Below are 17,915 nucleotides of genomic sequence, written 5' to 3' on the forward strand. Positions count from 1 at the left end.
TTTAAATCAAAAATGAGCTTTCTTATATACTTGGTTTGTTGGTCTTTTAGCCCTTGCTCTAAACAATCTTATGAACCCACCCCCTCTGAAACTCTGTTTCAAAATTCACTCACTAACTTCTGTATCAACTTCAACTATCAACTATCTCTCTTTGAAACAATGTTCTTCCTCTTCCATCTGTTACTCTTTTTTCCGATCATGGTGCTTTCACAAACACCTGCACCTGCACCAGCACCATCACCATCACCATCACCACATTATGCAATGGTGTTCTTCTAACATATAATCACCTGAATTCTAGAAAATTGCCTCCCGAAACGAGAGTTTCTTCCGAACAACCATTCCGTTTTGAATCGGAAGCTCAGATTCTTAATAATGGGTTAGAGGAAATTAAAAATTGGAGGTTATTCATAGGATTTCAACACCATGAGTATTTAGTGTCAGCTACCAATGCCGTTTTATCAGATGGGAGCCTGGTGCTGTTTTCGCTGGTTTTCCTAGTACAGATTTGATGACTGCTATTGAAACTGCCGGCGATTTGACACAAATGGAAGCTAAGATTGATTTAGTTGGTACTGTGTTTGGTGTTGAAAGTCCTCTTGTTCCGATGCCTAAGACAATTTCTCTTCTCAATGATGGATTTTCTTGTCCATCTCCAACTATGCAAGGTAATTGTCTAACTTTTCTCCCACTTCTTAATTCAGGGTTGAATTGATGTTCTTATGGTTATGGTTACTCTGTTCTTGTTGTGGTGGTAGGAATTAGGACTTTCTTGAAATTGAATTTGTGTTTATATTGTGTATGATTTCTGCAGGGGACAGTACAATGTACGTTTGTTGTGTAAACGACCCAAATTTCAGAACCAACGTTACTGAAGAAGAGATCTTTGATCGTGAAAAAGCTGATTTGGTGATTATGTATGATATTCTGAGATCGTATGATTCTGAATATACTGCTCAAGTTTCTATCTCGAATTATAATCCAGTAAGGCGATTGGATTATTGGAAGTTGAGTTGGACGTGGATGAGGCAGGAGTTTATTACCACCATCAAGGGAGCATATCCGTCTATTGTGGATTCAAGAGATTGTTTGTTTGGACCTCTGGGGATCTACTACAAGGATATGGATTTCGCTAATGTTTTGAATTGTCAGAGAAACCCGACTATTGTTGATCTACCTCTTGATAAAACAAATGATTCAACTCTAGGAGGGATACCATTTTGTTGCAGAAATGGAACAATCTTGCCTCCTTCTATGGATCCAAGCAGGTCAACTTCTATCTTCCAGATAACAGTAAAGAAAATGCCACCATATCTCAACAGGACGGATCTTGCTGTACCACAGAACTTTCAGATCAAGGGCACACTCAATCAACATTTCAAGTGGGAGTCACCAGGTCGTGTTACTCCAAGTTTATTCCCAGATTCAAGTGGGTTACCAATCAATAAGACTGCAGTCGCGAATTGGCAAGTCTTGTGCAACATTATACAACCAAAGAATGCAAGTCCCAAATGTTGTGTTTCATTCTCAGCGTTTTATAACGAATCCGCCATTCCATGCAAGATGTGTGCTTGCGGTTTCCCTAGGAACCCAAGCAATACCTGTAGTACCAATTCACCTGCTCGTCTTCTTCCAGCATACGCTCTTCGCAATGGAGATAAGAAATCGAAGTGGGATCATAAGAAATTACAGGAAAACAACCAAATAATAAACTATATTAATAACTCTTTTAATTTAAAAAGAGATCAACTAGCGTCTGTTTGGGTAATATCAAGATATCATGTTCATTTAATTTAAACAAGATGTGCTAACCAGTAATTCTTCTTACAACAGCTTCAACGGAGTACGAGAAACCACCCAGAAGTAAAAAGCATAAGAAGAGAGCTACAACCATATGAGTAGTTGGGAAATTGGACACCAATCGTTTCTTTGAGGAGTTGTCCATTTTCATATTTCTTTTCTTTTTTTCACTGCTTGATTGGTGCAATTGATTTATAATGAGCTCAATTGCAAAACTTAAGTAGGCTGGATTAATTAGGATAGATTATTCGTTCATTCCTTGAAGGATTTGAGGACTTAATTGGACTTAATTGATAATTAAGTTAACCATATTTTTCGCGATTTAGATCTTTAATACCCTCTAAAAATACCAACGGTCGACAGGTATACTCAAGACCAAATCCAAATTAAAGAAACTTGAAGTCTGTTTATCCTTGTTTTTATTAGGAAAGTCGAGCATCTCCTCTAATTAGGCTTGTCTTTTCGATGAGGCGATTTTCCACCTCCATCAAAAACTATCTGTTGATTATCAATTGTTACCATTTGGACACCACCTTTGTAAATGTTTGAACTCTTCTTCTTTGTTGACTATTAAAATTGATTTTCCTAAATCCACATTTGTTTTAAAGATATTTGAATTCTTCTTCTTCATCATCTTCTTATGTATCAGAATGATTTTTCATCAATGATTCCCTGCCATGTGATTTCTATTAGTCTGTTTTGAATTGATTAGTTTGTTTTTTGATTGTTTTTTAAGTAGGAATTTTTTTTATTTGGTTCAAAGTCCGAACAACTAGTTAATGTAGGGTATGACGTGAATCAAGGATTAACTAGAGAACCAAACAATTTTAAAACATGGAAATGACTTATGAGTCCTCAACCTGATACATGTGGATAATCTAAAGATAATATATCTTCGTTGTTTCCTCTCTCTATTTGGCTTTTTTTTTTGTTCTTCTCTTGTTCTCTATTTGTCTTTCTTTTTCTTCACTTGTTCTGTTCTTCCTTTATCTTCCTCCTCATTCGGTCTATCACCAACACAAACAATCAAGTGATAAACAAAGATAATAAAAACAGTGATGTATATTTCTAGTTATTCATGTAAGTCATGCCACAATAATATATAGTTCGAGCTACTTTCACAATACAGTAACGTATACAAATAATTACAAACATAGAAAAACAAAAATACTACATTAATTACATTAATAAAAGGAAACAATGGTATTGCTTGTCGATTTTGTTTTTCTCGAAGGATTCAATATTTACACAATCTCCAGCAATCACAAGCACAACTGAAACATGCTTTGATTGTATCGATGAAGAGCCCATAATAACTCGATATAGTATAACAATTAACTGATAACCAATTCGTTACAACACAATCTAATTCCAAGCTCGCAGACCAGCTCGCACTCGGTTGGACATATTATTAACAGATCATGAATTCCAACAACCTCAATCTCGGAACTTCACCACAGATCCTAGAAAATCGTTATAGTTAGTAGCAGTTCATAATAAAATCTTTGTTTTTTCCTCCCCAAAATCCATTCTCATACAATTGAGACACAGAAATGTAGTCTGAAACTCATAAAATCATATGCAAAACACACATTTGAAATAAATGCTAAATTATGCTTCAAATTAGCAGCAACAAATGCAATCAGAGTTCGAATTCGACTTGAAGGGTAATGTTAAGGAAAAATGTTCACAAACTCCGATCAACACTACAACATTAAATGAAAAACTTAGTAGATATTGATATATACTGAGTGAAAACATACTATATATTGATTTGCACCAAGTAAAAACCTAGTAGATAATCAATGTGCTGAGTAAAAACTAGTAGATATCACAGTACACAATGCCTACACTGTAAAAAGAACTGAGAATATTGGATGTAGAACAACAACACTACGTTCAAAACTTGAATATTTGTTGAGCACCACCCACAACTTATGTTCAGCTACACAGTCTTCTTGCAAATTCAAATCCATATTGGTTGCACTGCTTATGTTCATGTTAGACGCATAACCACCTGATTTGGAAATAGAAAAGGAAAATAAAACCAATCATTCAATCACAATATATTTTTTAAAAAATCGATAACGTCTCGCATAACGGTTACTGCTAGATCCTTAATCATATTCTTCAATTCCCTAACAAAATACTAAAAATATAAACTAATTAATATTTCACTAACATCAAACTACAACAGTTTTAGATTCACTTTCACCTTATTAACAAATTATATTAAAATTTCTTCAAGCTACTATCTAAAGAGTAAAGTTTAGAGTTTCCTATGGTGTTCGTATAATTTGTCTCTCATTAGGTAGATTGCACTATTCTCAATAACGACAAATCACATATGTACGCCATGAAAATAATATAGATAAATAAAACAAGAACTAAAAACCTAGTAGATATTGATGTGTACTAAGTGATAAACTAGTAAATATTTATATGCACTGAGTGAAAATATAGTAGGTGTTAGAGCATAGCTCGGTTGAACTCACCAAGCGTTGGTATGTCAAGTTTGGTTGTCATATTTTAGTATCAAAACTCATCTAGAGTTGGTTGATTAAATACTAGGCCAACTTCGTTTAAGTTAGACTAGAAATTCTAGGAATATTGAGACATACAAGTATTACTCTGTAAACCTGAAGAATGTGAAGAAGTAACGAACTACAACGACGACATCATCCTTCCACTTGAGGTTAGTAATATTGACTTGAACTGTTTCATTACTAACGTATCTTTCAAGTCGTGCTATATTGAAAACATAACTGCGAAGCTGTATATATTTTACATGGTGTATATATTAATCTAGTGATGTGACATGATCATAATAGTATGATCATAGTATTAGGTAATTAGACTACGAAGTATAACGCTTATCTTTTGAACTTCATAGATATGACATCGATATAATCTTGCATATATTGTTATGATTATGTGAATAGGTTATGATGAAGATTTCATCCTAGGAAACAATGTTTTACATTTGTAAAGGAAGTACATTCATGAACTTGTTTTCGTGAATTGAAAGGGAAATCATTAGGCTTATTGGTCCGGCTATTCATTGCAAATATTTGGATGACCAATATGCGTGAGATGGTAGAACCGATCTTAACTTATGTTATGTATCTTGGTATAACTAATCACAGTGCGTGACTTATGATTTGGTATGACCGGTTTTGTTAATTGGTGTAACCGATCCTAAGTAATCACCATGTGATGGTATGATCGATCCTTGTAATTGGTGTGACCGATCATGAGTGTGTGTGACCGATCCTTGTAATTGGTGTAACCGAATCTGGTAATTGGTGTGGCCGATCACAAGTAATACCATGTGTAGATGGAACTGATCCTTGTAATTGGTGTAACCGATCCTAGTGACTGGTGTGACCGATCACAAGTGTTTCCATGTTTAGGTATAATCGATCCTAGTGATTGGTAGATCCGATTGAACCCATGTATGTGATTTGGTATTTGATACATCACATAATAGTCTTGGAATAAAGGCAAACCAATTCTAAACTTGTTTGGAAGTGTGGTATAACCGATTCCAAAAATGAAATCCATGTAAATATGAAAGGATTTACAGTGAAAAGATGTCAACATACTTTTAACACGAGCAGTAACTCTTATCATTTATTGTTCAAAGATATTCCTTAGTACTCAAGGAGATCATGTGCCGAAATAAATTAAGAGTCTTTTAATTAAGGTTGTTAGTTTTATATACTTTAATTACCAGCAACTAATGCATATCTCTAGAGAATAAAAATTAGTAATCTGCATTAACTAATTGGAGATTTTCTATTGAGAGGTTTTAGAAATATTGGACAGGCATTTATTCTCCAATAGTACAGATCTTGTTGCACCACAGAACTTTTAGATGAAGGGCACACTCAATCAACATTTCAAGTGTGAGTCACCAGGTCGTGTTAGTCCAAGTTTATTCCCAGATTCAAGTGAGTTACCAATTAATAAGACTGCAGTCGCGAGTTGGAAAGTTTTGTGGAAGATTATACAACCAAATGATGCAAGTCCCAAATGTTGTGTTTCATTCTCAGCGTTTTATAACGAATCAACCATTCCATGCAAGACGTGTGCTTGCAGTTGCCTAGGAACCCAAGCAATACATGTATTACCAATTCACCTGCTTGTCTTCTTCCAGCATACGCTCTTCTTGTTCCGTTTGACAACCGGACTCAGACGGCCGAACAATGGGTTGACCCTTAAACACTTGCCAATCTCAAAACCTGCACCATGTTCAGATAATTGTGGAGTCAGCATTAACTGGCACGTCAACTCAGATTATACAAAAGGTTGGAGTGCAAGGATCACACTCTTCAACTGGGGCGAAACAAATTTTGTGGACTGGTTTGTCGCACTGCAATTTAGGAAGGATGTTCCTGGGTTCGAGAAAACGTATTCCTTCAATGGTACTGCACTTAATGGCTCTGATAACACCATCTTTATTCATGGTCTTGAAGGTTTAAACTACCTGTTAGGAGAAGTAGATGGGTCTAGACCAGAAAAGAATCCCCGGGTTCCAGGGAAACTACAATCTGTTATTTCATTTTCAAAGAAGAAGACCCATGGCCTTTATATTGTTGAAGGAGATGGATATCCTATCAAAGTTTTTTTCAACGGAGAAGAGTGTTCGCTTCCAGGAATTTTTCCATCCAAAGCTACTGCTCCTAGTAGTTGGGTAAATATCCTTATGTGTTTTGTAATTCTGATATTATTTTACTAAGTTTGTAGTTGCAAGAAATCCTACACTACACCCCTCATATGATTTCATCGTTGATCAACTCATTTTTAGGTTTACACTCTTAATTTTATTGATAAATCTTTGAATGTTCTTACAAGAAAAGATACAGAAGTCAAGAATGATCTCTGCTCTGAACTTTCTCTCTCCTATTTACTTGTTTCTTACTCAAAAAAGATCTCTCTCTTTCTTTACAACTCGAACGACTATTTATAAAGAAATACATAGTGGATGACAGCTAATCTGTCCTTTATTTTCGGGTATGGTTTGCGACATTCTCGCAACCTTACAAATGTTAATTTCGCAAACTCTCTAATTTTCGCAGAACTATCATATCTTTCTCGTGATCTTTGCTGACGTCATTTATTTTATCATTCCTGAAATTGTTCTGCGACGCTGTTGTGCCGTGTCGTTGATAATTTCGCTGAAACGTTGTCGTTGCGAGATTCTGATCCTACATCTTGCCTCTTCTCATATCTTCTCTGCGAAGTAGAGAATGATGTGAGAAATGCCGCAACTACTTATCTTTTCATATTCTGCATTTATCACACTTATTCTTTCTTCCATTTATTTCTCGACACGTCTTTTGTAACCGTTAATTTTTAACCGCTTATATCTTTCCGTACTAATCGTGTTTATTTTATCGAGGATAAATTCCTTATATATATTTTCCTTTTCACTATCTTCTTCTTTCGTTTTATCTTCTCTGCAACTTCATCGTTCTTCTGCAAATTCCATTATTGCAACTTTTCTTCTTTCTTCTTCAATCTTTTTAATTTCTTCTTCATCTTCATACTATTTCTTCTGCAAATCTTCATAGTTCATAATTTTCTTCGAAACGATCTCCCTGCTATTATCTTCCATGGATTCATCAAGGTTAATTTTATTTTTTCTTCTTTATGAGTTTTCTTAAATTGAACTTGTTTATTGCCTTATTTGATGTTGTTTATGTGATTCCCATACTCTTGCTATTTCAGTAAAAGCGCTTCCAACACTAGATTTACAGTTCAGAACCCTAACATTCCCAAGTCGCAGCATAAGGTTGTTGCGCATAAAAGAAAGTCTGCGAATGAGAAGGTAGTAAGAAACACTATCCTTTTATAATAACAATATTGTTGCCTCTGTTTCTTATCTGGATTGTAATTCGCAGGGTGATAAAGATGTTAATAAACCAAACAAGAAATCTCGCCATCTTAAAATTGTTCCAACTTCTGTTCCTTTCCATTTACTCATCTCTTCTAAATCTTCTGCGACATCTTCGCAAGATAAACCTTTATCTCCAATTCGCGAAAAAGATGCCTCAGACTTCATTTCTTCAGCTGACCTCTCAATGATTGAAACTCCCCTTGTTGATCCTGCTGTGAATGAAACCTCTTCTCTTCCCATTGAGAATGTTTCTCAACCTTCTATCTCTACCAGTTCTTTACCTAAGTTTATTCCTCTTTCGAAAGAAACCGTGGAAGGGATAGATATTGCCTTCAAAGTTTTATCTGAAGTTCTGGATGATGTTAAGAAGTCTTCTATTGATCCTATCAAGTCTAATGTTTGCGAAATTCTGAGCAAGCATTTTGGTTCTGACAGAGCTGCTTCGCAGACAACTTTGGAAAAAGAATGTAATGCTCTTCGTCTCGAAAATCAGAAGCTTCAGAATGTTTTACTGGATCGTGATAATCTTCGCAAGAAGAATGATGAATTGAGAGGTATAATTTTCTTATACGTGTCTTTAATTTGCCTTCTTAATGGTTTTATCCTTCCCATATTTAATTATCCTTGAAATCCCTCTTTCGCATGTTAAGCTTTAAATCAGGAACGAATAATGGAGAGATATCAATTTGAATCTGCTGTTGAAGAACCCCGTGTTGATAAAGAAATCTTGATGGATCAATATAACCAATTAGATAATCTCTATTCATATTCTCTTGATCATATAAATAATCTTACTAATGAAAATACCCAATTAATTCAAAGACAAGATTTATTAAGTAATGAAGTATCTCGTCTTTCTTATTCTTTAACTAAAGCTAATTTAGGGATGGAAGCTTTATCAGATGAGAATAAAGCCTTCTCCCTAGAGAAGAGAACTTATTTAAACAAGATGGCGATATCTTCGCAACAACTTAGTATTCTTCAAAAAGTATGTGATGACCAAGAGCAATCTCTTCGCTCTTTGAGAAATGAACTTAAAGAAGTAACATAGTCATCTATCGCTGAAAGAGATACACTCATTCAAGGTAGAATAGCTTTAAGTGTAAAGGAGAATCAGCTTAAAGAATAATATTCCAAATAAGAAGAATCTTATTCTTCTCATGCGAAGAAAAATGTCTTTCTTATTTCTAAAGAGAAAAATCTTCAGTCTCGACTTAAAGGTTTAGTTGGAGATAAATTTGATAACACAATGGAACGTTGGGAGAATAGTTGTCTATCCTTGATTCAACACCTTACTTCGAAAAAGGAAGGTAGTCATAATAGTTTGATTGCCTTAATTATCTTTTCTTTGTCATATCTCTCTGAATTCCTTATCTTAATAAAATTTTGTATTCTATCTTTCGCAGAGTCTGAGAAGAATCTTCATTCTTCCATTTCTGTTTTGGAGGCTAAATATGCCAAAATTCGCAAAGAAAATGCATTGCTCGTCTCTACCCTTACTGGTTCTCGCGACCGAGCAGAAAGAAGACTTGATTATCTTGCTTATTTTAAGGATATTCAAGATAGGAATCATCATAGAGCACTTCTTCGCCAAGTTCATCTCCGGGCTGAAGTCCTTGTAAATGACATTTTATTGTCCAACTCTCTTCCTCCTACATAAATTGATCCTTTAGAAGTAGATGATGATGAAGTTCCTCGTTCTGCTGATAGTGATTATGATTACGAAAGCGGTGCAGAGGATAATTTCTTAGAAGATGAAGAAGAGGTTCCTTCTAAAGAAGCATCTGCTAGTGTTAATCAGAATGAGAAAGAAATTTCTCCTGAAGAAGTAAGTGCTGGCGATAATCAAGATGCTAGTCAAGGCGAAGATCAAAATCGAAATGAAGGAGAGGCTTGCGAGAATATTGGCGAATAATTTCTGTTATATCCTGCTACTGAAATTAATACTGAAGCTTGAAATTCTTATTTAGCTTTGTCTTCTTGAACTGTCTTATTTTTATCACTTTTGCGAGTTACATTTTTCAACCAACTTTGGAGTCAACTTTTCCTTTTAATATTTTGTTGATGAGAAAGATAATGCTTATTGTGTACTGATTCCCATACTTGCCTCTCATTATCTTTCTTGCAAAAAATAATCTGTTACAAATACTTATAAATATTTTGTTTGATCATATGGTCTTATTTTGCCTTCCTAATTAAAGGTCTTATTATGCCACCTTTTGTCATTGCGACAAAATCGCAGGACGTCTTTGCACTTTCATGCAAAAACCCATTGATCTTGCCTTAACTTTTTATTTTGTATTATGGCCTCTTCAGGAATGTTGCGACAATATGACAGGCCTAAATATTCTCGCGAAAATAAAGTCCCATGACATTGCCGTCTTGCGACGAAATCGCAGGACGTCTTCGCACTTTCATGCGAAAACCCATTGATCTCGTCTTATCCTTTTCTTTTGTATTATTGCCTCTTCAGGATTGTTGCACAAATATGACAAGCCTTAATATCCTTGCGAATAAAAACCTCATGACATTTGCGTCTTAAGACACTTATCAGCTCCCTAATGGAGGGTGCCGCCCTTATCTCCCCCCTGGTTGCCCCTTCAAGGAGGCGTACTTCTACCATACAAGGTTAGCTCCTCCCATCCAGTCTTAACAAAACCAGTTGTTTTCGCAGCCTCTTATCCCTTTTACCTATAGGTTATGGTTACGAGACTGCACCCTAAGTGGGGTTTTCTTCAGGCCGAGTGCAGTATAAGCCAAGACTTGTCAAGAATGGCAAGGTACGCTTCAAACGTCCCTGGCACTCTTGACTCAACCGTGTACCTCGGCGCCTTGATCAGATCTGCACTCCTTGGGAGAGTCCTTATTACCTTAGTCGCCCAACCCAAGTCATATGCTTAAGCTGAGAATCCAAGGTGCCTCTCCCGGATGGGCTTTATTGACCCCAAATCTCCATGACTCAGGTTCCGGTGGCGGTGTAGCCTTTCCCTGAGCCATGTAACAGGTACCCCCTAATATGACGTACTTTAGGTCTTACATTTGCCTCTTGCGAAATTTTATTCGCGAACTAGGGTGTACGCCATAAAGGTTCGCCCCTTTCTTTTATGTCATTGTTCTGTGATTATCTCTGCGAAAATTTCGCACATCATGATCTTGTTTTGATATGAGTAATCTTGCAATTATTCTTTCAGAATCCATAACTTCTCAAAGCTTCTTACGGATAATATCTTTTTAAGTACAACCTGTTCCATGGTCTGTCTAATCTATGACCAACATCTCTTCCTTCTGGATCCATTAATCTATAAGCTCCTGTTCCAACTATCTCCTTAATGATGTAAGGTCCATCCCATTTTTTCGCTAATTTTCCACCATTTTCTCGCTGATATATTGGTGTTTCTCGCAGAACTAAATCTCCTGGTTGAAATTCGCGTATTTTGACACGTTTATTTATTCTCTGTAATCTTCGCTGATAATTCTCCATATGTTGTAAAGCTTTTTCTCTTCTTTCTTCTAATTCATCAAGTTTATTTAAAATCAAGCCCGCACTAAGATTTTTCTCCCAAGCTTCTCTTTTTGTTGTCGGAATAACAACTTCTGTTGGTAACACCGCTTCAACTCCGTATGTTAAACAAAAAGGGACATTCCAGTAGCTTCTCTTCTAGTTGTATTATAAGCCCATACTGCATTATGTACTTGTTCGCACCATGCTCTGTGATGTCCTTCCAATTTCTTCTTTAATATATCTGCAATTGTTTTGTTTGTTGCTTCTACTTGCCCATTAGCTTGTGGATACAAAGGAGTAGATTTCCACATTTTATCTTGAATGCATTAAGTAGCATTTCTATATTCTGTCCTTCAAATTGTTTCCCATTATCAGATACCAACTGTGCAGGAATTCCGAATCTGCAAATGATATTTTCGAATATGAATGTAAAGATATCTTTGTCGCGAATATGTGTACTGCCTTCACTTCTGTCCATTTTGTGAAATAATCTGTTGCGACTATTAAGTATCTTCTTTGTCCAGATCCTGGTAAAAATGGCCCCCAATATCTAAGCCCCACTTTCCAAAAGGCCATACACTAGTTGAAGATGACAATGGTGCTCCAGGTGCATGTATTTTCTTTCCATGCCGCTGACAATCTTCGCAACGTCTTGATATTTGTTTTGCATCTTCATGCATATATGGCCAGTAATAACCTTGCATTTTTGCTCTATGTGCCAAAGATCTTCCTCCACTATGATTGCCAGCATCCCACTATGTAACATTTTTAGCACCTTTTCTCCTTCCTCTCGTGTCAAACATCTGAGTGATGGTCCATTAAAGGATTTTCGGTATAGCAACCCATCTCTTAATTCATAATTTTGCACGGCTTTTTAACTTGTGTGTTTCCAATCTATTTCTTGGTGTTTCTCCTTTCGCCAAATATGCATGAAGTTCCATTCTCCAGTCTGCGATATTGTTCATTTGTTCTTCTTCTTCATTGTCTATTATCATCACGTCCACGTCTTCTTCTTCTTTATTGATTGATGGTGACAGAAGTGTTTGTATTTTTATGCATCTCGCAGTTGGATCTGTCATCATGCTTGAGATGAAAGCAAAAGCATCTGCGAGTCTGTTATCCTTTCTTGAAATGTGCCTCCATTTTATTTTTGGGATTTTCGCTGACAATTCTTCAACCAGCTTCTTGTATTTCTTCAAGGATGGTTCATTTGTAGTATACTCTCCCTTTATTTGGCGAATAACTAGCTGCGAATCACTAGTGATCCTGGCATTTTCTAGTTTCATTTCTATTGCGAATTTTAAGGCATGTATCACAGCTTCATATTCTGTTTCATTATTAGTGGATGCAAATTCCAATCTGAATGAAAAAGCCATTTTTTCCTTCTGGCGAAATTAAAACAATTCCAACTCCATTTCCTTCTCCATTTGATGATCCATCTACCAATATCTCCCATCTATTTGGTTCTGTTAATAAATCTTTTGGATCTCCATGTTCTTCTTCTACATCCATCATTTCTTCTACTGCTTCATCTTCTTCTAAAGGAAATTCTGCCAAGAAATCTGCAACAACTTGTGATTTTGGTGAAGACAAAATTTCATATTTAATATCAAAGTGGCCTACTTGTGCATTCCATCTCTCCCTCTTCCTGATCTTTTAGAATTCTTCATCACTGATTCAATTGGTACTTTTGTTAATACCTTTATCTTGTGTGCTTGAAAGTATATGCGGAGCTTAAATGATGCATAAACTAATGCTAAGATTAACTTTTCAATCTTTGAGTAATTCTTCTCAGTATTAAAAGTTTTGCTAATGTAATAAATGGGTTTCTCCACTCCTGCGTCTACTCGCAATAACACAACACTTAATGCATGCGACGTCGTCGCAAGATAGATCAATAATTCTTCTCCTGATTCTGCTTTTTGTAAAATAGTTGTATTCATAAGATGTTCTTTGATTCCTTGAAAAGCTTTTTCACATTCATCAGTCCATTTAAATTTCGCACCCTTCTTGAGTATATCGAAAAAATATTTGCATTTGTCTGATGATCGCGAAATGAATCTCCCCAGCGAAGCTAGAAGCCCATTCAACTTCTGTACATCTTTTATTGTTGCTGGTGTTGGCATGTCACGAACTGCTTGCACTTTTTCTGGATCAACCTGTATTCCTTCTTTGATACAATGTAGCCTAAAAATTTTCCCGATGCAACTCCAATAGTACACTTCTCAGGATTCAATTTAATGTTATACTGCCGCATTTGTTCAAAAATCTCCCTCAGGTCTTGTACATGGTCTTTAGCTTCTTTACTCTTTACTAACATGTCATCCACGTATACTTCTAATGTTTTGTGTATCCATTTTGCGAACACCTTCTCTACCATTCTTTGGTATGTCGCTCCCGTTTCGCAAACCAAATGGCATTTTTGTAATATAAACCTCTAGGGGCAAAGAAAGCAGTATGTTCTTGATCTTCTTCAGCGAGAGGGATTTGGTTATACCCTTTGTACCATCTAAAGATGATACCCTATCATTTCCCGCTGCGGATTCCACCATTTGAGGAATATCTGGTAACGGAAAACTATCTTTGGGGCAAGCTTTGTTTAAATCAGTGAAATCTATGCAAATCCTGATTCCTTTGTTTTTCTTTGGGACAATGACCATATTCGCTATCCATTCTGGGTATTTAGCTTCTCTTATGATTCCCCCTCAAGCATTTTCTGTAGTTCTTCTTCTATTTGGGAATGAAGTTGTTGCAATTTTTCTTATTCTCTGTTTAAATGGTCTCACATTTTTGTTAATCTCCAACTTGTGGCATGCAATTGATGGATCTATTCCCGGTATCTCATCCATGTTCCTGCGAAAAACTTTATATTCTCGCAACAAGTTAACAGTTCTTTCTTCTTCTTTCATATCCATTTTGGTTCCAATTCTCAATATTAGAGGTTCTTTTATAGTCCCAACGTTTATTTCTTTTGTTGGTTCTGCGGCAGTGTAAGTGGGTTTAGGTTCTCCCATTGGTGTTGGTTCTTTTATCATTTTCATAGGTCCTTCTCCTTCTTCCGAAATTTCGCTGGGTATTCCTTTGCCTTCTTTTGCCCTTATAATATATACTCTAAATTCTTCTTCTTTCTTTGCTTCCTTTGCCAACTTTCTGCGAAATTGTTTCTTTTTTGCTTGTCCTTCATAATGTTTTACTTCAATCTGATGACATAATTTCGCATTGTCAACATCTCCTCTGATTTCACATATTCCATTTGGTGTGGGGAATTTAATACATTGATGCAACGTTGATACCACAACTTTTATTGCATGTATCCATGGTCTTCCTAATAACATATTATATGGCGATTCCATATCCACCACGCACAACGTTTTCGATTTCTCCAAGTGGAATTCGTACTACTATCTCTCCTTTAGGTTTTGTTATGGATTTTCCAAAGCCGTGAACAAAATATGTTGAACTGGACATTTCTTCATCTTTAAATCTCATTCCCCGGAATGCGTGATAAAATATTATATCCAATGAACTTCTTGTATCGATTAAAGTTCTGTTCAATATCCATTATCCTGTGGATTTTGTCGTTGTCTCTCTCTTTTCTCGCACAATTGGCACTGTGACAACCAATGGAGATGTGTGGTTCAAATTTTCTTTTGGTATTTCTGCCGCCATGAACGTAATTTCTTGCTTTTCCCAATCTTTCAAGGGTGATGTCTTTTCTACCGCCATAACTTTCCTTCCTTCAAAATTTCGTTTATGTATTCTTCCTTTGATATTTTCATGGAATTCATTAATCATCGTTTCTGTTATCATATTACACTCCAATCTTTTGTCATCTACATTAATTCTATTCATCTTTCTTCTAACCGATTCACTGATTTATTTAATCACTTCCTTGATTTGAATATCTTCAACAACAATCTTCAACTTTCGATCTTCAGTCCCTGTTTCTAGCGCCATTATGTAGTTGCAAGAAATCCTACACTACACCCCTCATATGATTTCATTGTTGATCAACTCATTTTTAGGTTTACACTCTTAATTTTATTGATAAATCTTTGAATGTTCTTACAATAAAAGATAAAGAAGTCAAGAATGATCTCTGCTCTGAACTTTCTCTCTCCTATTTACTTGTTTCTTACTCAAAAAAGATCTCTCTCTTTCTTTACAACTCGAACGACTATTTATAAAGAAATACATAGTGGATGACAGCTAATCTGTCCTTTATTTTCGGGTATGGTTTGCGACATTCTCGCAACCTTACAAATGTTAATTTCGCAAACTCTCTAATTTTCGCAGAACTATCATATCTTTCTCGTGATCTTTGCTGACGTCATTTATTTTATCATTCCTAAAATTGTTCTGCGACACTGTTGTGCCGTGTCGTTGATAATTTCGCTGAAACGTTGTCGTTGCGAGATTCTGATCCTACAAAGTTATGGCTCCCAACTTTGAATATTTATAATCAACTGAGACCAAAACCTTTGTACATGAAAAGAATATTTATAATCAAGATCAATTAGTAATAATGTAAAAACAGAATTGTAATTCAGTTCTAGTGTCAAGTTTATAGTATCTCCTTTCTCTCTCAGTAACTCATTCAATTGTGGATACTACACAAATCGTAACTCCAGTTAGTCGATAACCTTACGAGTTACGAACAACAACCCCATCTTTACCTGGATCAAAGAGGTCACTTAAGAGGCTTAAGGATGTAAAGCTGCAATCATCACTCTCTCGTGCATTAAACCGATGTTATGTGTCTGTCTGTATTCATGTCATTTCCAAAAGTGGGCTAGAGAGCATTCAAACTGTTCAAATTCAAACATATTTGAGACAGCATGACATAGCATCTGAAATATCGGGGATAAAGACGCAAATAGGTTAAAAAAATGGTTGCCGACCACATAGTACTATATAATTGATACAAACTCGAATGTGTACCTTCTCCAACAGTAAGCTTGTTCTCCATTTGATTTACCTCCGCACTATTGAGCTAACGTAATGGTTAAGGAATTGTTACGTACAAACTCTAAAGTTTGCTATACATAGAATCTGTTGTATCCTAGGAAACTTAGCAAACTGAGAAATACTTGCTTTACAAGTTTATAACTCTACAATCGTTGTATATATAAAGAATAGTTATCATGATTGTAGTCTACGAATTCATAAAGGAATAATATATTCAAGACATATTCTTCTATCTTCTATACCCTAACCTATATCTTAACTTGGTATCATCCTGGTTTTTATCATTCATGTCTTTCGCGGCCTCTTCTGTTTCTACAATATCAACTATTCTTAACTCCTCTCAGTCCATGATGGCATCTTCTGTGTTTTCTCAACCTCACCATATTATCACTGTCAAGCTTGATAAAACAAATTATTCTCTATGGCATGCTCAATTCTTACCCTATCTTCAAGGTTATGATTTTGATGGTTATGTTAATGGTGAAAAACCTTGTCCTGCAGCTACTCTTGAAGATGAAACTCCTAATCCATAATTTGCTCCATGGGTAAAACAAGATAAAATTCTTCTTGGTTGGATTCTCTCGTCTCTTACTCCTGCTATTCTTCGTCATGTTCATCGTCTTTCAACTTCGCAAGCTGTTTGGTCATCTCTTGAATCACTTTTTGCTTCCAAATATGATGCTCATATTCACCATCTTCAGTGTGAACTTCGTGCTTTGAAAAAGGGGTCTCTCTCTATGAGAGCTTACATTGATCGTGCTCGTGATATTGTTGATAGTCTTGCTGTTGCTGATACTACTGTCACCAATACTGAACTACGGCATTGCATACTTGCTGGGCTGGATTCTTCTTATCATGCTATATTCACTTCTCTTACAACATTTATGGGTACCATGAAACTTGAAGATTTTGTCACATATCTCCTTACCTTTGAGTTACGAATGGACCAACAGTCCAAGTCTCTCAATTCACAACCTGTTGATGCGGCTTCATCACGATATCCTTCGAATACCGGTCTTTTACCAATACCTGATTATGGTAACTCACACTTTCCTAATAGTGGTAATCGGCAAGTTGTACCTTGCCATTTATGCGACAAACCTGGTCATATGGCTCATCTTTATTGGAAGCTTTTTGATCGGAACTTTCGACCCCAACCTCCTCGTCGACCACAGTCACAACAATCATCTGCTCCCCGTGCTTATATTGCTGAAACACACATGTATTCCTCTTTATCTCCATGAGGTACCTGATAGTAGAGCTACTGATCATATCATGAATGATCTTGCTAGATTGCATCCCTTTTCAGGATACACAGGTCCTGATAAGATAAAGATGGGTAATGGCTGTTCTATTCCAATTTCTCATGTTGGTTCCTCCATCTTAGGCACTCCTGATCGTAAGTTATATCTCAATAATACTTTGTTTGCCCCTCAAATCTCTCATAATTTGCTATCACTTTCACGTCTTACTACTGATAATTATGTATTGTTTGAGTTTCATCCTGATTATTGTCTTGTGAAGGATCGATGTACGGGGAAGGTATTTCTGCGCGGCAGTAGGGTTGGTGGTATCTATGTTCATGATGATTCAACAACTTATGCGAAAAGTCTTGTTGGTGAACGTGCTAGCTTACAAAATTGGCACTCTAGATTAGGCCAACCTATGATGCGAACTGTGCGTCATGTTATTTCTAAGTTTTCTCTGCCTGTTTCTAGTAGAAAAATAAGCTTTTGTTCTTCT

At 36.1% G+C, this 17,915-nt stretch overlaps 1 pseudogene; it reads left to right on the forward strand.

Moving 5' to 3' along the window:
• The first annotated feature begins 155 nt into the window (after positions 1-155).
• On the forward strand, positions 156-17,416 carry LOC113294508 (annotated as a pseudogene).
• The last annotated feature ends 499 nt before the right edge of the window (positions 17,417-17,915 follow it).

This window comes from Papaver somniferum, chromosome 7, assembly GCF_003573695.1.
Source record: "Papaver somniferum cultivar HN1 chromosome 7, ASM357369v1, whole genome shotgun sequence".
Taxonomy (NCBI): Eukaryota; Viridiplantae; Streptophyta; class Magnoliopsida; order Ranunculales; family Papaveraceae; genus Papaver; species Papaver somniferum.